At 36.9% G+C, this 23,322-nt stretch overlaps 1 protein-coding gene across 1 annotated transcript in view; it reads left to right on the top strand.

Moving 5' to 3' along the window:
- The window catches only part of LOC144208083 (UNC93-like protein MFSD11), a 53,371-nt gene extending 46,338 nt beyond the window's left edge, over positions 1-7,033 (top strand). The window contains exon 19 of the transcript XR_013328826.1: positions 7,003-7,033. The gene's annotated coding sequence lies outside the window, so the exon portion shown is untranslated. The remainder of the gene's footprint in view (positions 1-7,002) is intronic.
- Positions 7,034-23,322: the final 16,289 nt, after the last annotated feature.

Here is a 23,322-nt window from a genome sequence, read left to right as displayed (position 1 = left end):
CGATATTAAACAGTACTTCGATATTAAACAGTACTTCGATATTAAACAGTACTTCGATATTAAACAGTACTTCGATATTAAACAGTACTTCGATATTAAACAGTACTTCGATATTAAACAGTACTTCGATATTAAACAGTACTTCGATATTAAACAGTACTTCGATATTAGACAGTACTTCGATATTAAACAGTACATCGATACCAAACTTTACTTGGATACTAAACTTTACTTCGATACTAAACTTTACTTCGATACTAAACTTTACTTCGATACTAAACTTTACTTCGATACTAAACTTTACTTCGATACTAAACTTTACTTCGATACTAAACTTTACTTCGATACTAAACTTTACTTCGATACTAAACTTTACTTCGATATTAAACAGTACTTCGATATTAAACAGTACTTAGATACTAAACTCTATCTCTTAGATATTAAACTCTCATGAATATAATTTTAAGAATTGTTTTCAAAAGTAAACTCTGTCACCATAAGACCGGGGACCAAACTCCTGAGTACCAATAAAACTTATCCTTTAAACATACCTGGTATAAAATCCACTCAGCTATGTATCATATCCAATTCTTTAAGTTCAAAATAGACTGTTCTTGGAAGTTGACGTGTATCCCATCATTTATTTATATTTTTTTTAAGTATTACGTTTTCATGTCACGTTCATGACACCTGACTGTACGAGTCATAGCGGGAGGAAAGTGGAGCACTTTTTGCACGAGATGACTTGTTAGCATGGAAGCGTAGCTGCGGGCCCCGCCATGCAAACGCAGCCATGCGCAACTCCACTTGGCGCGACATCAGTTCCTTCTTGACTGGACCTGCGGGCATCTTCTCTCTGCGATTAGCTGTGAAGATTATTCCCTTCTCTCTTATGCATTCTATTTGAATCTATTAAACACTGGGGCAACTTTTAACCAGTCATCACTGGTTTAAACTGTTATTTTTATTCTTGCTACCCAAAGCAAACAATAGAAAATAGGCTTCCCTATTAAAAAAGGTTACCTGGACAGGCACAAGAGCTGATTTTTTTCATCCATTTTGAGCATTTTTCCAAATCACCATCTTTGTTTTGAGAATTTGAGATGGCAAATGATGACATTTGCGAAATAAGTGCGTGAACATTCAAGAGATTTTAACCTCTCGATATGTTAAAGTCAACACCATGTCTCCATTGAGTACTAAAAAAAAAAAGATAAAATGTAACAGTACATTTCAGACATTGTTTTTTGACGAATGTTCTGCCCGATGGTTATATGCGATCGAGAGGGGGGGCTCGCAGAATCTGCAAGCACACTCTAGAGGGAGAATGGTACATGCCTTAGGCTTTTTTGCAAGTTCTACTGTAAGAAGGAACTCTGGGGAAGCCACCAGAAAAACAAGCAACCTGCTGAGAAGCAGAAGAAGCCAGGCCAAGATAGGAATCCAATAAACTATCAAAATGGACAACAAACTAAATACTAGACCAATAGTGTCAGACTCGGGTTGATTCGCGGGTTGCTTTAACGTCAACTTGATTTCACGTGGGCTGGACCATTTTAGTTATAATATTTAGATTTTTTTTAATAAATATATTAAAAGAACTGGATTAAAAGCCCTGAATATTCAGTTTTTTATAGATCTAAAACAATGTTTATTTTAGGTTTTTTTTAAAATATATTTTTAGATTTTACTAAATGATTTTTGAACTAAAAACAGAAAAAAAAGATTAAAAAATGATAATTATTGATTTAAAAGGAGGAAATTCAGGAAATTTAATATACATCTATACTCCATTTTAATTTGATCCTAAAACAAAAAGTCGGAACTCATGTTTTACTTTCCCGGGCCACACAAAATGATGCAGCGGGCCAGATTTAGCCCCCGAACTGCCACTTTGACACATTTGCTTTAATTGATGAGCTCCCTCTAGCGTTAAAGCTGAAAAATGCAATGTAAGTTAAGCTTCTTGTGCAGGCCATAGTCTAAAATAATTTAAAAAATGATAAAATTAGCTTTCAGAGTTTTTCTATGGACTGTAGTTTGGACACACCTGGTCTTAGATGATCCCAAGGGAGAGTTTGAAATGCGGAAATAACAAAAATGTGCTATTTTGTGAGATGTTGAGGGTGTGATTTGGCACTGAGAGTTAGCACAATTCCAGCAGAAGCATTAGGTGGCGGTCATCGTTTGATTTTTATCCGCCCTGGGCACTCGCACTCTCCTCTATCAAGTACTAGGAAAAAGTGGGGAAAATGGCTTTATATTGTTTCCTTATTACCACTTTTTTCTTGATCTCTAGCATTCTCAGGTTTTGGCAGCAGACAATGTCAGCTTTTGACTCGGTAAACAACATCCTTCATCCTTTTGCAGAGTTTGTGAGGAATACAAAAAAAGGACCACAGGGCATCTTTCAGTTTATGATGATATTTTCTTTTGAAAGTAAAAATGGCCTCTAACCCTTTTTTTAAAGCCCCAATGCACTAAATAATTGACAGCAAATGAAAACCTTTCAAATTCTGGTGTCATATTTGTATGGATTTTTATTGTAATTTTATTTAATTGAGTTTGTTAGCAAAGATTGTTAAGTTATTTATGCAAAAATTGATTTTTTTAAAGAAAAAAAACCTATTTGACAGGGTTAAATTGCAAAATGATTGCAAGCCAGTCAATATTTTTAATAATTTAATAGTAAGCGCATCAATCTTCATGACATAAATGTGCCGTTAGTCTGAATAAAGCGTGTTTGGCCTTGGTGGAGGTCAACAAGGAGCTTAAACTAGTGTTAAGAGCTTTCAGCTTTATGGAAAATAGTCTAGATATTCTTGCGATTAACCTTTTTTTTTTTGCACTATATCCAGTAAGTCTTTCAGGAAATTGCAGGCTCTCATACAAATGTATCATTCTTAGTGACATATCCTTGACATTTATCATTCATTTATAACAAAAGGAGGATTACTGAATGAGGAAAATGAAGTAAACCTTGAGACATTATGAGGAAATTCTATTGTATTAACTGCAACTGTTTGGTTGTAAAATGTTGACTGAAACTCATCACGCACCTGCAGTCAACCGCGACCCCGTGAAATGAGACCCCCGTTCAACGATGTTTGTCTTGCTATTGACCCGTTGTAAAAACCCAGTTTTCGCGGTACGTCATGACCAAAAATGTGCTGTAAAATGTAAATCGCCTCATAATATTAATGAGTTTTCACACATTACTACGACTAATTGCAATATAAAAAAAGGTATAACAGACCCATGACCGGACGTTTGGTCGCCGGTCTTTTGGTCGCCGGTCTTTAGGTCGCCGGTCAAATGTACTTAGATATTAAACAGTACTTCGATATTAAACAGTACTTAGATATTAAACAGTACTTAGATATTAAACAGTACTTAGATATTCAACAGTACTTAGATATTCAACAGTACTTAGATATTCAACAGTACTTAGATATTCAACAGTACTTAGATATTAAACAGTACTTAGATATTAAACAGTACTTAGATATTCAACAGTACTTGGATATTCAACAGTACTTAGATATTCAACAGTACTTAGATATTCAACAGTACTTAGATATTAAACAGTACTTAGATATTAAACAGTACTTAGATATTAAACAGTACTTAGATATTAAACAGTACTTAGATATTCAACAGTACTTGGATTTTCAACAGTACTTAGATATTAAACAGTACTTAAATATTAAACAGTACTTAGATGTTAAACAGTACTTAGATGTTAAACAGTACTTAGATATTAAACAGTACTTAGATATTAAACAGTACTTAGATATTAAACTCTCTCTTAGATATTAAACTCTCTCTTAGATATTAAACACTCTCTCTTAGATATTAAACTCTCTCTCATGAATATTATTTTGAGAGCTGGTTTCAACAGTAAACTCTCTGTCACCATTTGACCGGCAACCAAAAAAACGGCGACCAAACGTCCGAGCACCACCTGACCTATTGATAGACATATGATTTGCAGAAGCTTTTTATTGGAATTTTTAATAAAGGGACTTTTGAATGACCTTTATATCATTTAGTAAACCATCTCTGAACGTGGCTCTAAGATCTGCACATGAATTAAAATGACGCTGAAGTAATTACTGCAGTCCGGCCAAAGATAGAATACTGCCAAGGAGCATTCACAAGCAATTAATTGTATCATATTTTATAATTCATATGCATCCCCACAACCAGACAAATCGTGGCAGGGCAACAGTGGACGAATAGTTATTTCTATTCCAGCATTTCGCTTTCACTACAAACATCACCTGCTTACAATAGCGTGCTGAAAGAACAAAACATGGCCCCAATGTTCACCTAGATGAGGTAACCGTTACGTAATGGCTCGCATAAATCTGCACGCCATATTTGTTTACGGGAAATCAACTTAATATTAGAGTTGGTTGCTGCCAAACGTGGTTGTTTTGAAACTTTTGCTTGTCCTTTATCGGTGCAGAGAAGAAAGTGGAACAAGAAGTCAAGGCAATTTGGCACAGTCTTTTATCTCCTCCATCATCTCACATGGATGTCAGTTATTTTGGAGGGGAAAAAAAGCTGAAAAGCCCCCAGATTCAGAGCAAGGGATGTTCTCTAGGCCTATCTGTGGTCGCCCCAGCTGTCAGGAGCTGGCTCTCGCCACCAACACTGGGTTTCCGCCAAAAACTGGTCCATTTTTTTGCAGAAAAAGGGAAAAACGATGGGCTGATATTTTAACGGTGACTCAAAACGTCTATGTTAAGATTGTAGTGTTGGTTCAGGCGGCACAGCAAATGTTTTTTTTTTTAAATCTAAATACTGTACATTTTCTGTTCAGGCAGAAAAGCTGGAAATAGTCAGGACCCCAATGTTATTTTTAGGGTAAACTGTAAGATAATAATTACTGTGTTTTCTCTCATTTTAGCCACATTTGCGTATAAGCCGTACCCTTAAAATGGTTGATGTTTACAATTTCTCGCATATAAGCCGCCCCTGATTCACAATTTTCACCTCAATATTCATGATTTTAATAGGGAGTAAAAATGTGTTATTTTGAAGGGAAAATCTTAAAAAAAAAATCATTTTTTTGCGACAAATGCGGCTTATATGCGAGAAAATATGGTAGCTTGATGGACTCCATGATGAATCTTTGTCTTTTCTTTAGTTGAGATTGTTCTCCAGTCATTTATAAGGATATATCTTCTTGATTTGGTCTTGTAGTTCATTGGTTGTCGTCAGAACTATAACTGCAACTACCTTACACAGGGCAACTGAGTAATAGTACTACTTAATGCTGTATTGTAGGTATAATGCGATACTTTTGAGGGGATCGCTACGGCAATAAAACTTTGTAGCTGTAAAAAAAAAAAAAAGTAGAATCTACACCAATGCCAAAGGTACAAGGATATAAATCTCTCTTGCTATAAAAGCCAAACGTCAAGGGTACAAAACCAGAACATTTGAGAGACCCGAGACAGTTGCCTTTAAAAGAACAATGATTGTTTTTATCTGAATGTGTACTGACACACCAGAAGTCGGTTTTCTACCCTAAAGATTAAATCTACTGCAATTTCCCCGACGATGTCTTCTTATTGAAGGTTTAAAAAAAAAAAAAAAAAAGATCCAGGTTTGTTCGCCAGTCGTTTTCAGAGCAATGTCAGTTCGTTGAGGTTGTTCAGTGATATCAACGTCAACGTAACGTGTGTAGATTGTCAGAAAAAGCCAAGGCACTTTTCAAGTACTTCCTTTTATAGATCAACAAGAAGTCAAAGCTTTATGTACTCCATAATACAGAGACTCTGCCTGACCGTGAAGATAGATTTTTCAATATAAAAGTGAACGTTTGCGTCCTTGCCAAAACGTGAGTGCTAACGGCCAGGAACACCAGCGGCCCGTAAAGTGCAACGGGAAACGCAAAAAAACATAAAAGTACTGCCAAGGCTCTCCAAAAAAAAAAAATAATAATAATAATGGAGCCATCAGCTGTAATGACACGGCCTTTGCCGCGGGACATTCCGGGAATATTCAATCTGAAGGCCGTAAAAAAAAAACATTGTCAACCCAGTTAACAGCCAGCTCTTAAAAGCAATGTCCGGTTACATGTTAAGACCAGACGGGTGGAAGGGCTTCCACTCCCGTGCGTTCCATCTACCCGAAGTAGATGGAGTGTGAAGATAATGCACTGAAAAAGATGTCACAGCTTTGGCTGCTGCTTCCACATTGGCTGGTTTTGTACTACTCGGCAGACGCTGACAAGGTGTAGGGACAAGGAGTGATAAATCCAACACACGTCGACTGAAAGCTTAGCGACTCCCCGGCGCCTCTTTTGACCCACAAATTAAACACGGTTTTTGAGCACAATTGTATGAAAAAAAAAAAATATATATATATATATATATATATATATATATATATATATATATATATATATATATATATATATATATATATATAAATATATAAATGTTACCCAATGAGTTTGTGCTAACATTAATTATTTTAAGTTAGAATACAATGAGCCAAGACCAGTAGTCTGCGGTGCTCGGATGTTTGGGCGCCGGTCTTTTGGTCGCCGGTCTTTTGGTCGCCGGTCAAGTGGTGACAGTTTACTGTTGAAGCCACCCTATGAGAGAGAGTTTAATATCTAAGTACTGTTTAGTATCTAAGTACTGTTTAATATCTAAGTACTGTTTAATATCTAAGTACTGTTTAGTATCTAAGTACTGTTTAGTATCTAAGTACTGTTTAGTATCTAAGTACTGTTTAATATCTAAGTACTGTTTAATATCTAAGTACTGTTTAATATCTTAGTACTGTTTAATATCTAAGTACTGTTTAATATCTAAGTACTGTTTAATATCTAAGTACATTTGACTGGCGACCAAAAGGGACCAAAAGACCGGCGACCAAACATCCAGCGACCAAATGTCCAGGTCACAGTAGTCCGCCTGTAGGTAAAAGAAACCCAAAAAACGTAAATTGATGTTTTAATCCCATTCCCCTGTTTTTCAGGAAGCCAGAATCAGTTCCCGGAAGTGATGAAGCAGAATCAAGAGTATTGAAAATAAACAACCCAAATGAGAGTGTTGAAACACTTTTAGTTTGAGAGGCTCCTCTCAGTCCACATGATTCGAACGCTAATCAACGGCAATGGAAATCGGTAAGTGAAATGCAAACCTATTGAATTTTAAAGTTAAGCCATTATGAGTCATTTGTAAGGGGCCACATCATTTTCTGCATGGCGATGGCGTCCTCACATTAGCGATGAGGACGGCGTACTTTAAGGCTGACAGTAATGAATGACTTGCTCTTTATGGACATGCCAGCCGCACCTCAATAAGCGATGGCCTTCCTTTCCCAATTTGGCCCAGGCCACCAGATGTGATATTTCACCTTTCCGAACAACACATTTCTGCAGAGGCAACAGCATTTTAGGGATTAGAAACAGGTCTCAATATACATCAGGTCATACTTTGGTTTCAATTATGCAGAGGCAAACCATTACACGAATTATTGTCATTGTATGAAATAGAAAAGCTGTAGATCTGTTCCCGTATTGATGGTTAATTTTTCTGAATACTTGTTGTGAAGATGCTTCATTTAACACAGGATAGTAGTACTTTAAAAATACTTTTCACGCATGTCCATCAATGTTCCCTCTAATTTTTCATGTAAAACATGCTGTAAAACACAAAAAAAACATAAGTGGACAGAGCTTCTGCCATTGGCTGCCGCGTAAACAGCGCCATCATGGGGAAAAGTGTATATAAAAAGTTTGGATTTTATTTACTGCACGCCATATGATTGCTGATACGCAAAGAAGACGAAAGTAGTGCGCAATTGCATGTTGATGACATTGATGTCCACCATTTCGGGTTTCCGCCAAAGCACCATTTTCAGCTTAAGCTGTGTTATGAAAGCAAGCCCTAAAATTCCCAGTCAAGCTCAGAGTATTAACTTTTCTATTCCAGCGCACAGATGGGATTTATTTACAAGAGACGATCGGCACATATGGTCATAAATGAATTAGGCCTGGGCCCAAAATACTGTATGTACCCTCTTCCGTACTCAAAAGGCATCAGCCACCTGTTTTAGTCAAAGTACTCAAGTTTTCATGGCTTAAAAATCCACGCATATTTGCAATTCCAATCACTTTCTTTAAGATGAGTTTTCTTTAGGAAGATGAGGATGTTTTTGGGCCGTGACGGCGCCAGCTAGCCAACCAGTCGCATCTAGATATGTTAAATAAGTGTCTCGTTAATTGGACCTTTTCCATTTGGCGCGGAGGCCATTTTTAATTCATAGGCTTTGTTACCGCGATTGCCCGAGTCAAAAGATAATGAAAAACTTCCTCGTCCTCCATAGATAGGATTTCAATTGCTATGCAAGTGCTGGTTTTTCCAAGGTCTGGAGTCTCTCTTGAATGGATGTTGGGGCTATCTGACTCCAGCGGGTTAACAAGCTATACCTTCGTATCCTGTTTGGCGATTCAGAACAGGCTCCAGGCCCACGTCACACCACACGCGATAGGCTCGGTACTTGTTTATATCGGCGGTCCAGGCATCCCACTGGCCGAAAATTAAGCATTCAAGCTAGGGCCTCCCGGTTGTGCTCCTCCAACGTGACGTGTCTGGAGTACCAAATCGGAATCGGTTGCCTTAGGTAGGCTTTAATCTTGTAAGGAGACGTCTGAAGTGCTGGTATCTTTTGAAATGACAGTACTACATATTATTTACACAAAAATACATATTAATCCACAAAAAAACAGCGTTTAAAGGCATTAAAAGTGAAATGGACTTGACGTGTTGAGCCCACAATGGCCAACAATGACCTTTTTGACAAAAATAATCATTACTAGAGAGTCATACTGAGAATTTAAAAGTAAAAATACATGAAAATATGTGCATTTGTTAGTCATTTCACCACTTTGAAAATATAAAAAGGTGTCTGAATTCTTTTGAAAACATTTTGAGCTGTTGATAATCAGAGTATAAATAAGAGTATGCTACCACAGGTTAACTTAGAGCCATATACACCCATCAAAAGAGCCATATATGGCTCCTGAGCCATAAATTCCCTACCCCTGATATATATGAATTATACTCAAATATCTCCATGTAACACTCCATGGCTGATTGTTTTTTTAATAGCATTTATAAAATTGCACGCAAATTATAATTTGTTCATGAAAGGGATATAGCGTAATTAAAAATATAGAATATTATAAACTATAATTGGAAAAAAACTATTGAAACAAAAATGCATTGAGCCAAAACTGAAAAATAGGAAAATTTACAGTTTTTCTAGGAAAAGATGACTACTCAGTTTGCCTTTTTTATAGATAATATAAAGAAATTGCTACACCAATTGCAAAAACAAAGCAACACACTCAACAAGGGAATTGTAGCATAAACTCTTAAATCATCACATTAACATAATTAAGCTTCATACTGAGATGCAAGTCTCATTCCTTGACTTAATATTTTTTAGCCTTAAGCTCTTTTCACCTGTAAACAGAGTGTCAAATCCAACCCAATCCCTTTTGTCGCCATTCCAAATTCTTCTTTTCTCTCCATTAAACCCCAACATTTGCCACTGATCAATATGTAGAAGTCTATAAAAAAAAAAAAAAACGGTCAATACCTGAAGCAAGAGTGAACCCACCTCTCAAGAGTAAGATGGCCTTACCACCGCATCCTTTCGCGTATGCTCGGCTAACAACTTCCCGCCTTTTGAACTTAATGCCGACGTTCTTTGCCAAATACCGACGCATTGATTAATCCGTCTGTACTGATCTGAATTTCCTCTGTGTTGTACGCATCCCTTTGAAATATTCAAAGTTGAGCTCTTGGAATAACCATTATATGGACCTCTGCTCTCCTTAGGGGGCACACCATGAAAGTGGCTGCATACAAATGAAGCGCAGCCCTAAAAAAAAGGCCAAGAAAGAAGTCTTGCTCGTATAATTTGGCTTTAAGAAATAGCTAGCTCGCTCAACTAGGGGCAAGTGTAAACAAAGTCGCCTAATTGGAACGTGGAAATGTGTAGAACTGTCACTCAACAAGGCCTCATTATAATTCACAGGTGTTTATTTTAATCGGATACTACTAAATGAAACCTTTATTATTGTGGATTATGCTAATGCGTATGGCAAACTATGGCCCGCGGGCCATATACGGCTCATTAGGCTCTTTAATCCAGCCCGACAAAGTTGTCCAAATGTTTTTTAATCCCCAAGATGGCGCTGTCACGTGGAAGCCAGTGGCAGTAGCTTTGTCCACTCTTATTTGTTTTTTGTGTTTTACAGCCCCTCTATTTTTCTAAATTACATTTTAATATTTCTTAATACTTTCCTTTTGACTTTGTACTTTATACTTTTTACTTTAATGATGAGTGATGAGTATGTTAATACTTTACTCCTTTTTTCTGTTTATGTTTCATATGTACTGTTAACGGATGCACTTTTTTATCTGTATCGTATCTTCTGCTGACCCCGCCCATCTGTCAAATTTTTAAAGTCAATGTGGCCCCCTGGACCCAAAAAAATTGCCCACCCCTTGCGTAGTGTGTGTAATAAAAATCATAATACCGTATTCTCTCGCATATAAGCCGTATTTGACGCTAAAAAAATGACAAACGACGGCTTATATGTGCATAAATTAGACTTGACATTTGGTTATTTATTTCAAAATAGAGAAAAGATGAACAGAAAACCCTAACAAAATTTATTTTGACATCTATCTTGCATAAAAACGTGAAAAACCTCACTTACTCGTGCCTGCCAATGCTCGCTCAGGGCGCCGACATCATACCTAGTTTTCCATATCTCCCTTCTACATAACACTTGAATCATATACCCAGGATTTTTATCTTTCAGTTGAATTTGAGTAGGAAGACACGGAAAACAGACTGGATAGCTGCCCTCAAGCACCAAAGTTTGGCACCCCTGGCTGAGAGCTTGAATCTAAAATCTATTACACCCATCCATTTAAAGACTTCTTACCTTTTTCCACTTCTTAATGTGTTTTCAGTTGCTTCTCTTTCATGTATCTTTCATAGCCTCCAGCCATTTTCTTTTTTAAACACTTGAACACTACCCTGTGGCGTCATCTCCATGACCCATGAAGTGTATACACACCTCCGTTCAAGCATCTGTAAACTCAATCCCCGCCATTTTGCCCCTATTTCCAATCACAGATGCTCATCAGGGCTTCATTTTGTCTCCCAATATGCATCAGGGTGTCCTGTTGATGCCCTATCTTGTGTTTTTTTTAGTTCTCAGCATTATTGTGGCACATAGCCAGGGTGATGCAGCGTTTCACGGGTATTGTGTACTAGTACTACGATGTAAATATTTAGCTACATGCTGATATTTTGGCATACTTGGTTCTTCAAGTCAAGGGGTTATATTAACTCGGTCTGTCCTTGATAAGGCGAGACTTTGGTTTTGACTGGGAGTGATGGTAATTGATGGCTTGGCTTGTATACTGTGATGTTGATTTTTATAATAAGAACATCAAGATTTATTTTGGGAACGCAGTTGTATTTTGTAATGTTGTGTAGTGTTCTCTGTTGGTGAGGAACAAGCTATGATGTTCCAGGGTGTTCCCGCAGGGGGAATTTAAGCACTGCTGGGATTCCCTGAGAAGTGAATAAGGATTAGGGAACTGGAAGTAAACTGATCGGAATGCAGTTTTTTTATGTAGTAGCTTTGGTGTATTACCACAAAGTGTGCAAATAAAAACTGAGTTTTCACATCAGGAAATTGGAAGTAAACTGATCGGAATGCATTTTTTTTACGTAGTGTCATAGTAGTGTAGTACCAAGAAGTGTACAAACAGTAACTGAGTTTTCACGTTAGGAAATTGGAAGTAAACTGTTCGGAATGCAGTTTTTTTTATGTAGTGTCATCGGTGTAGTACCACAAAGTGTACAAACAGTAACAGAGTTTTCACGTTAGGAAATTGGAAGTAAACTTATCAGAATGCAGTTTTTTAACGTATTGTCATTAGTGTATTACCACAAAGTGTACGAATAGTAGTAATAGTTGTTTTGAACACAAGCTGGTTACAAAAGCCATATTTTTTCTCTATTGTAATTTCCGCACTGTACATCGCACTTTACTAAAAACATTATAATTGACCAAAAAAAATTGTATCAATGAATGTGACTATAGTGTGTCTTAATATCAGATATTTATATAGTCACATAATAATTTTAGATTGAGAAAGAATATATTTTATAAGCAAATTACTTGTTAGTACACACTAAGAGTAAGTCTATCAAATTTCTTTTTAAAATGGCGACCCTGTTTATCTTAATGACCCTTAAAATATTTACCAACATATTGTCCCACGACTAAGCACACCGAGTTATTTATGCCATGTTAAAATGAAGCTGACGTTGTTTTAATCTCGCTCATATTTGAAAACGTTGCCTTGGTGAGAAATATAACTTGAAGGTTACCTCCCCGTGTTTGTTCTGTTCATTAAAACGCACGCTAATGCAAGGGTTCTAATTAAAACCTCTAATTAAGACGGCATGTTGACAAAGAGCGGATCACACTGTAAGAGCCTCCAGGGACAGCAAAAGCAGTGCTATGAAATGCTAATGAACAAAGCAACGAAACATAGCTAATAATCCTAATTTAACGTTTTTTTCGTTGTTTTTTTGGAAAGTACCAAACTATAGACCTTCCAAATGAACTCTTGTCTGTCATTTGACTCCAATGACAACGTTCAAATTGCTTTTTAGCCAAGCTTTTGTCTGCTAACTTTGACGTTGATTTAAGAAGAATGTACCTTGCCCTCATGTAGATGATCGTTGTCATGACGAAAGGAAAAAGTAGAAAAGCTAGCCGGTTAGAATTCTGCTTTGGGCACCAGCGGCACTGAATAGTGTGTATTAGAGGAAATATTTAATTGAGCAGGGCCTTCCGCTTCATGGATCGCTGCAGCAAATCAAACTGAGCTGTGCTGACAAGTCCACAGAAGCACCATTTCTAAGTCCTTTATGGTTTATTCTCATTTTTGATTTCTCGTACTGTGAGAAGAAGAAACAGAGCAGGTCAGGGTCGGTAATATCTTTTTTGAATGTGGAATTATTTTGATTAGCCTTTTGTGTAAATTCCCCCATGCCTTCTAGTATGTTAACTTTTTAGACCAGTGCCGTATTTTCACAACTATAAGGCGCACTTAAAAGTCTTCAATTTTCTCCAAAATAGACAGTGCGCCTTATAATCCAGTGCGCCTTATATATGGAAAAAACAGAAAACCGAAAATGAAAAACCACCACTGTCGGATATTAAAAAAAACACAAACGCCTGAACTGAAACAATACTGTTAAATATGCAGATGCCATCTTAGTTTACAACATCTTCCATCATAAAGCTCCTCCCCCACTGCAAGATTTTATACAAAAAAATCCAAAACATCAACAATGGCTGGCTCTAGAGGTGACTGTGTAGTGAGTGCTTCATACCTGGAAGTCAATAGCAATTACCCAATTTTCATTACTACAAGGCGCACTTAAAAGTCTTAAATTTTCTCCGAAATAGTGCGCCTTATAATACAGTCACTCCCTGAGCGCACTGAGTACCAGTGTGAGTAATATCATTGCTTGTTATGGGCACACCAGTATTACACTTGCCATAAGCAGGTTTATGTCAATGTCCCCTTGAATTTTTCATGTAAAACATGCTGTAAAACACGAAAAACATAAGAATTGAAAGAGCTACTGACACTGGCTGCCACGTAAATGGCGCCATCATGGGGAAAGGGGTAAAAAAAAAAGTTTGGATTTTGTTTACTGCGCGCCATATGATTGCTGCTGCGCAGAGAAGACGAGAGTAGTGCGCAATTGCGGAACATTGGTCCGGAGCAATGCCAGGGGCAACGTTTAATTCTTCCTTTTGGGTTGCCAAAGGAAATAAGTTGAGTAGCTTTGCTTTAGACGGACAAATTTCAGAGCATTTTAGCAAAAGTGACAATGACGACTGATCAAAGCAGTACATTTATTTCTATTCCGATGTTATTTTTAGGAATTCCATTGCGACCTTACTAATTCTGTATTTGAAAAAAGGGGCAGTCTTTGCTCAAAAGAAGTAGAAGAGCTACTGATCAAAAGACTTGTACGATGTTTAGATGTTGAAAGCCTCAGGCGACGCCATCTTTGAAGCTTTACATATGGGCGTTTTTTTAAAGTGGATATTTGGAAACTAGATTTTAATCGGTCTCTGTCAACCAGGTTTATTGGGAATATTCTTCTTGGCGTTGTTTTTGGGTGAATCTATTCAAGTATGTGATGGTGTTTTTCACTTTTGTCAGCCGGCTGACCAACCGGAACCGCGCCGCTGTCCCCTCGCCATCCGGTCTCCTTCACGGTGATTGACACCTTATTCGGGCTTGTACAAATATCGTCTATTTTGCGCCGTCAGAGGTGGATAAGCTCATATTTTTTCTGCTTCAACGTATCCAGATAGAGGTGGAAAACAGGTTGAGAGGGATGGGTGGCTTCCAGCCGTCAAGCGCGGCGAAGCTGACAGCCTTAAACTGTCCTCGCCAAGCAGGGTCGCGTTTTGCCCGACGGCTCGCTGTCAATCTAGGCGTCGCTCATGCCGAGTCGGGTTTGGCGGCTAATTGCCAACGTTTAGATAAGGACCAATCAACAAATATGGGAGCATGACCGGTCTTTTGGTCGCCAGTCAGATACTTAGATATTATACAGTACTTAGATATTAAACAGTACTTAGATATTAAACAATACTTAGATATTAAACAGTACTTAGATATTAAACAATACTTAGATATTAAACAGTACTTAGATATTAAACAGTACTTAGATATTAAACAGTACTTAGATATTAAACAGTATTTAGATGTTAAACAGTTCTTGGATATTAAACAGTACTTAGATATTAAACAGTACTTAGATATTAAACAGTACTTAGATATTAAACAGTACTTAGATATTAAACAGTATTTAGATGTTAAACAGTTCTTGGATATTAAACAGTACTTAGATATTAAACAGTACTTAGATATTAAACAGTACTTAGATATTAAACAGTACTTAGATAGTAAACAGTACTTAAATATTAAACAGTACTTAGATATTAAACAGTACTTAAATATTAAACAGTACTTAGATATTAAACAGTACTTCGATATTAAACAGTATTTAGATGTTAAACAGTTCTTGGATGTTAAACAGTTCTTGGATATTAAACAGTACTGAGATATTAAACAGTACTGAGATATTAAACAGTCCTGAGATATTAAACAGTACTGGGATATTAAACAGTACTTGGATATTAAACAGTACTTGGATATTAAACAGTACTTAGATATTAAACAGTACTTAGATTAAAAAAACAACTCTCTCTCTTAGATATTAAACTTTCTCTCATGAATATAGATTTGAGAGCTGGTTTCAACAGTAAACTCTCTGTCACCATTTGACCGGCGACCAAAAGACCGACGGCCAAACGTCTGAGCACGACTTTTTTAACAACTTGTGTTTTAACATAACGTCTTCAAGTTCCATGTAATAAATGTCAGTAGCGTGAGGCCGCCGCAGAGCACCTGGACAGCCAGTCCTCAGTTGAGACAGTGGTGCGTGAGAAGAAGAAACATGCAGGCCTCAGTTATTCTAACAGAATCTTCTATCAAGTAGAATATTCAACAGTAGCAGCTGACCCAATGGAGGGCCTCTTCTTTTGTGGGTTTTTCATCTTAAATCGAAGTACTATTACGCATAAATAAGACCACCATGTGCTGAGAATACTTCTGAAGATGTCAGTCAAAAGTGAGTATTATGTTGTTGGCAGAAGGTTTCTTAGTGGACATATTATGGGATATGTTTCATCTGATTGGTTACATGTTCAACTTGTGGCTGAAGATTGAAGTGGACATGTTTTGAGCCCCAAAAATAGGATGTAATAGTAAATAAAAGTTAATTTTCAACATCATATATCCATTGAAAAATGCCAATGTGTATTTCTGTAGTGAATCAGTTGATTCTTTTGGAGGGGGTCAATATGGCTTGCGTTTTAGGCAATGATGAATCCTCAGTGGCGCAGCCCAGCATTTCTCAACTGTCATCGCCATCCCGCCTCAATTATTTTGAAGGATGGTCCGGGACAAGGTCGTTCTCTCACAAAAGACACCTAAATACGCTCCACTGATTTGAGCAGAAGATTATCTGCTCTAACAGCGCTAACAAGACTCATTTAGAGTCTGTCTATTTTTGAGCTTTTCAATATGTAGGCTTTTGGGTATTTGTAGTATTTTACATATAAATTTATTTGCATGTACTTTTTTTGTTTTGTATTATCAAAATACTTGGTCATTTTGACTAGCAGTTTGATGCACAAATTAGATGTATTTTTTTATTCAATTTAAAATTAGGGCAAGATTTTGGAGCCCGTTTGATATCTAATTATAGCTTTATTTATGTATTTGATGGGGCATTAAAAAAATAGATAGTTTGGCATCTAGTTATAGCTTTATTTATCTATTTTTTGGAGAATTTTAAAAATATACTATATATTTGTATTAGAGTGATACATATCACTTCAACAAAGCATGAAAATATATTTAAAATACATTTTAAAGATGAAAATGTCTCCTAAATAAGCAGAAATTGGAAGCCTACTCCTCTCATAATTAATTATATGAAGCATTTATTTGGTATTTTTTAAAATAATGAATAAGGAAAATAACAAATATATAATTTTATTCTATATTTATAATTATATTCATAAAATTTATAATATTTTAGCAATGAGAACAATACATACTCTTCAACCCGCACTTCTTAGTAAATAATTTAAACTAACCTTTGAATACATTGTAATGTCACTTCTTTATCAGTGAGTGATTATTTTAGGTAGAAATAATATCATACTGTTCGGTCCAGTTAAGATGAATCCATTAAACATATGTTTTTTTTCCCTGTGTGTTTTACAGCTCTCATGGGATGAGCAGAACTGATTTCCAGCATATTGTAAGTCACATTTCTATTTTATTTTTTTATTTTTTTTACTTCTTCACTTTCTCTCTCCCCGCTGACATTGTCGGCAAAATGCAGGTGCATTCATTATCCTGTAATTACCCTGCTGTTGGTCTAGCGGTGTATTATTCATTACGTGCTACATTCTTCCCGCACTGTTGTGACAGCAAAGGTAAAATGAGCGAGCTTCATATAGAGAGCATCGGCTCCATGGGCGTCGTTAATGAGCAGGCCAGAAAGTTGAATCTCAAGGCCGCCATCATGCCAGTCATTCATTCCGTCTCCCGGCCGCTTATTTATTTTTATTTTTTATATACCTTTTGTGTAATTTTTTTTTTTACGACGTCATTGCTCGTCCGACTGGAAACAGCTGGTGGGAGTAAAATTGCTAAGTAAGTGATGCTTGGCGCGTGGCGTCGTCAACTCGCCGCTCGCTGACGCATCATGTTTCAAGGGGCTTTTGAAAGGGCGCCAACTTGGGAGGATTCCGGGCGGGGGAAGTATGAAAGTGAGTCACTTTTTTTTTTTTTTTTTTTTTTTGGGAAACGCCAACTCGCGTAAATGCAAGTAAGAGGTCCTGAAAGTCATCCGAGGAGCTGTCCAAGGTCCTGAAACAGTTTCCGGGATTTCTCTTGAGTTCTGGGTGATGCCTAAACATCCATTTTTTTTATTTTTTATTTATTTGACTTATAAATTTACCTGAACATTTGCTTCAAGGTTAAGTTGACTGTCAAAACTGTATTAAAAAAGGGAATTATACTTTGTATATTTAAAAGAACTAAACACCAGTCCCTTAAGAATGGCCCACTAACTTCATTTTATCATAAAAGTAACTGACATGCAAACTTTTACAGGGGGTGCTGGAGTTATGTCCTCAACCTACAATCTTTCGACATTAAAATGCAACTTTACACGCCAAAGTGCGTACTGAGAGTATCCTCTACTTTTCTACGTCTCAGCAATAATGGTGAGTACACTACCTTTCATTTTCTTAAATGTACTTTAGTTTTTAAAGTATTTTGAAGTACATTTCTTGAGAACTCAATGTATTTTGTAGCGTTTTTAAAATATACTATCCATATTTAAACTGAAAAACAGTTGAACCAATATAGATAGATAATATAACAGTATCTGAAAGCATATATTCTTTATCTTCCTTACAATGTACTTCAATATATATCCACATTTGATCACAAATACATCAAAGTGAAAGCTTCAAGTACAGAAAACACAAAAGATGGATGATATGGCGAACTCTGCTGTATTTCCTTTTACTGTTATTCCACTTTTTGCCATACTTTTATATGTATTGTTATTTTTTTAATTTTGGGTGTCACTTAATTACAAAAACAAAAACCAAATTGAACCTCTGTGTAAGCAGCTATTGTAAAACATTCATTACTAGCCTCCATCTTATCTTTGTAATATTCATGACAAAACAAAGAGCGTCACTTGTTTTAAAAATGAATAATTTGGTATGATAGGCCCCTTAAGTTAACAATGACCCCGTTTTTCACTCATCGTACTTAGACTGGTCTCCAGTCAGACCTCCACCAATTAGGAATCAAACCCAAGCCCCCCTGTACTTACTAATCCATGCATGAGAACCATTGCCCACAATAATGATCTGCATTAGAAAAGGACAAATGTCCAGTATTTGCTTCTGGTCTTAGACTCGATTTTTTTCCACACCTCCATTGAAGGTAGTTGTTTTTTTTACACATTTCTTGACTTTCTGCAACACAGCAACATTTATATTTTAACGGCTGCATATGAATTATACAAAGCCAAGCGGTGAGAAAAGATTTAATGATGTCTCGCCGGTGCAAAAGTAGAAATCGTGCCGTCTAGGGTACCGGGTCGACCATGTGGAGTCCATCTCGTCCCGAAACTAAGAACGCCGTTTCAGGTTAGCAGTCTGTACGCAGTTTTGGGCCAAAACCTTTTTCTCCCGACCCTGTCGGAATATTGATCGACGCTGACATCTGGTGTAATGACTCTTTGTCAGTCAAGAAACGAGCGGGCGGCCCCCGATTCGGGTCGTAGCGTGCAGTGACTTTTAATTAAGAGTCCTCCGCCATCTCCATTTGACCTCGTCATCTGCAGCGCGTGGTTGATTTTGTGTCAAAGCCTCGAACGCGTCACCCCCGATATACACAGGCGCCAGCGCAAGTGTCGTAATGGTAGTTTGTCAAATACTTATATACCGGATCTGGAACTTGGCTTCCATTAAAAGTTAAACAGGTTCACTTAAGCGAAATGTCTTCAAGCTGAGTTCAGGAACATTGTCATGTAGAGCATAAATGATGATTCTTTATCAAATATTTAGTACATTTTGAGTGTAGAAAAAATGAAAATCGGACTAATAATTCAATGAGATCTTACTTGCACGCTGAAATAACTTTGAGTAAGTGTTACATATCAATGTATGATCCTGAGTAAGTGTTACATACATACCTACGTATGATGTGGAGTAAGTGTTACATACCTACGTATGATGTTGAGTAAGTGTTACATACCTACGTATGATGTAGAGTGAGTGTTACATTCCTACATATGATGTTGAGTAAGTGTTACATACCTACATATGATGTTGAGTAAGTGTTACATACCTATGTATGATGCTGAGTAAGTGTTACATATCTACGTATGATCCTGAGTAAGTGTTACATATCTACGTATGATCCTGAGTAAGTGTTACATATCTACGTATGATCCTGATTAAGTGTTACATATCTACGTATGATCCTGAGTAAGTGTTACATATCTACGTATGATCCTGAGTAAGTGTTACATATCTATGTATGATCCTGAGTAAGTGTTACATATCTACGTATGATCCTGAGTAAGTGTTACATATCTACGTATGATCCTGAGTAAGTGTTGCATACCTACGTATGATGTTGAGTAAGTGTTGCATACCTACGTATGATGTTGAGTAAGTGTTGCATACCTACGTATGATGTTGAGTAAGTGTTACATATTTACGAATGATGAGTAAGTGTTACCTACTTGCGTATGATGATGAGTAAGTGTTACATACTTGCGTATGATGATGAGTAAGTGTTACATACCTAGTTAGGACAAAATGAAAGCATGATCGTTCTTATTTCTGTATTTATTATCATTTTTATTATTATTATGCCCGATACAAGCAATATGGACTCACAGCTAACAGTCCACATTTCATTTTTTTGCTACCCAACACAATCCGTTTTCTCTGATTTGCTCACTCACCACTTGCCTGCCTTGTGTACTCATAAAGAATCTTTAGATTGACAGAGTGATGTCTCTTGGGGGTTGTTTAACATATATGCCACTGATTTATTCATACCCATATTTCATGTATCATTCCTTGAAACAAATTGCCTCCTTTTTGACCAGATAGGATTTGAAAAACTAGACAATCAATAGTCAAGAGACTGTTTATAGTAAGACCAATTTTTTTCCCGGTTTAGATTTGTGAGCTGTTATCTACACTTCACTTGGTCAATTTGTTAAATAAGATACTTAAATTCTTGGCCAGAAAAACAAGGGTTCATCTTTACTACATCTGAAGTCTGAATATATATCTTTAAATGCAGGATTTAGTAGAGGATGTAGATAAGTAGTAGAGATTACTGTTCTTAAGTACTAGTTTTTGTTCATTTCGTGGAAATCCACAGTGACAATATTATGTAGGATTAATGTTATTTAGGAAAAAAATATGGAAATGTTGTTGTGAAGATTTATATATAGTTTTTTGGAAAATATTTATAGTTTGTTTTTCTCAAGCCATTTAAAACTGCTACTTATCAACATGAGTTTTCTACTCTACATTGCAGAGTAATTGTCTTATTGACATTTGAATTTGGACTCATTTTGAATGTTTTCAAACAGTTCTTGGCCCAAAACCTGCTGCGATGTTTTTGTAAACTCCCCCCCCCACCCAACCTAGAGAAACCATTTTGAAACAAAGAGCTGTGGTGAAACAAATTGGCTGGCTATAAATGGGAAGGTAAATAGCATGGTGTTGTCTTCCTTTTTGTTCTAACCAGCGACTGTTTCCTCACGGTTGGTGTTAACTTCAGTTTTGATTATAAAAAAATAACCCATTCATTTTATTAAAAAGAAGAAATATGATAGTATTTGTCTCATCTGACTATCTGAGCCTATGTCACATGGTGACAACTTCCCATGCAATTAAATGATAAGCGCTCCATTGTTTTACATTTGCATGTGGAGTTACTTTCTCTCTTTTTCTATACATTTTTATTATTGCATTTTTGCTAAAAACTAAATCCTTTCTAACAAAAATTCCCTTCTTCATTCCTCGATTGAAAATGATTAAATAGAAAGAACAAATAGATTTCTAAACGGCCTCTTTCATTATAAGCATTAAACTACAAGTGGATATATTCAAGATTACCGTATTTTCACGACTATAAGGCGCACTTAAAAGTTTAAATTTTCTCCAAAATAGACAGTGCGCCTTATAATACAGTGCGCCTTATATATGGAACAAAACAGAAAACCAAAAACCACCACTGTCGGATATTAAAATAACAAAAACGCCTTAACTGAAACAATACTGTTAAATATGTAGATGCCATCTTAATTTACAAAATCTTCCATCATATAGCTCCTCCCCCACTGCAAGATTTTATACAAAAAATCCAAAACATCAACAATGGCTGGCTCTAGAGGTGACTGTAAAGTAGTGAGTGCGTCATACCTGGAAGTCAATAGCAATTACGTATTTTCACCACTATAAGGCACACTTAAAAGTCGTTAATTTTCTCCAAAATAGACAGTGCGCCTTATAATACAGTGCACCTTATATATGGAAAAAAAATGTCATTCATTGAGCGTGCACCTTATAATGCGGTGCGCCCTATAGTCGTGAAAATACGGTACTATTGTCTTTCACTCCTCTAGCGGAAGTACTAGTAAAATACCCCGAAACTATCTAGTAAGACCGAAGAAAATGTACAATAATTGTTGATATTATTGCGGCAGTGTAAGTAAGTATTGATGTTTGCGTGCACCGAGTGCGTCTCAGGCGTGGTGGGCTCCGAGGAGTTTGCTTTGCTGGAGGCCAAATTTTGACGTGTCTTTGAACGCTGCATCTTTTATGCACTGTCAGCGTTGGGATGCTTGGGCCGCAAACCGCCAGCTCCTGAGAAGTGACGCATTGACGCCTTTCCACTCGATGAATGATTCAATCCGAGGCCTATTTCTTTTCTTCTTTCGACATAGGCTCAAGATTCGACTCGGAAGATAATGTGATGACATGAAATAATGCTGTAAAATGTTGAAAACTACCAAAAAATGTACTTTTATTATTGAGGCGCGTTGGTAAAGTGGTTTGCCTCACAGTTTTGCAATCGAGGGTTCAATCCCGGCTGGTTTCAACCTTTGTGTTGAGTTTGTACTTTCTCCCAGTGCCCATGTGGGTTTTCTAGGGGTAAAAAAATCAACTTATTGTTAAGGCATGATGGTTAAGTGGTTAGCCTCACAGTTATGCGATCGAGGGTTCAATCCCCCTGGGTTTCAACCTTTCTGTTGAGTTTGTACTTTCTCCCAGGGCCCATGTGGGTTTTCTAGGGGTAAAAAAATCAACTTATTATTAAGGCGCGATGGTCAAGTGGCTAGCCTCACAGTTATGCGATCGAGGGTTCAATCCCGGCTGGGTTTCAACCTTTGCACTTTCTCCCGGTGCCCGTGTGGGTTGTCTCCGGGTACTCCAGTTTCTTCCCACGTCCCCAAAGGATATATTATAGGCTGGTTGACCACTCATAATTGTTTGTAGGTATGTGAGTGAGCGTGAATGGCTTTGTCTGTGTGGCCTGTGATTGGCCGGCAGCCATTTCTAACTGTCCCCCACCAGCTGCTCACAGTTGGCTAGGATATAGAATTTAGTTTACTGGCTTTTTTATTTATTTTTTTTAAAAACTAAATTGTTTTTGTTTGGCTTTTCCTTTGGCGACCACTCAGTAGAAAATGTTTCCACACCCTTGGGCAAAAGCTACCAGCTGTTATGATGTGATATTTTAAGGTATGTTTTTCAAATAAAACCCTGTATATTTTTTTTATATGGGAAATCGATTACCTTCACACTCCATGCACTCACTTGATAACCGTTCTTTTAGGAAAAAGCACGATCAGATATGGCCAAAACATCCATCACCCTAGCAGGAAAAATAAGTTATAAAAACATGTTTGTATCCGGTTTTTGTCCCCAAAGCTTCTTTTCAACATAAGACCACATCACTAATAATGACCTAAGCTCAACGTGCTTTGGGAGATGTCATAAAAAAACTGCTTCACTTTAAAACTCCT

This window comes from Stigmatopora nigra, chromosome 15 (assembly GCF_051989575.1).
Source record: "Stigmatopora nigra isolate UIUO_SnigA chromosome 15, RoL_Snig_1.1, whole genome shotgun sequence".
NCBI classification, from domain to species: Eukaryota; Metazoa; Chordata; class Actinopteri; order Syngnathiformes; family Syngnathidae; genus Stigmatopora; species Stigmatopora nigra.
The sequence above is the reverse complement of the archived record's forward strand: the minus strand, read 5'-3'. Positions and strand labels throughout refer to the sequence as shown.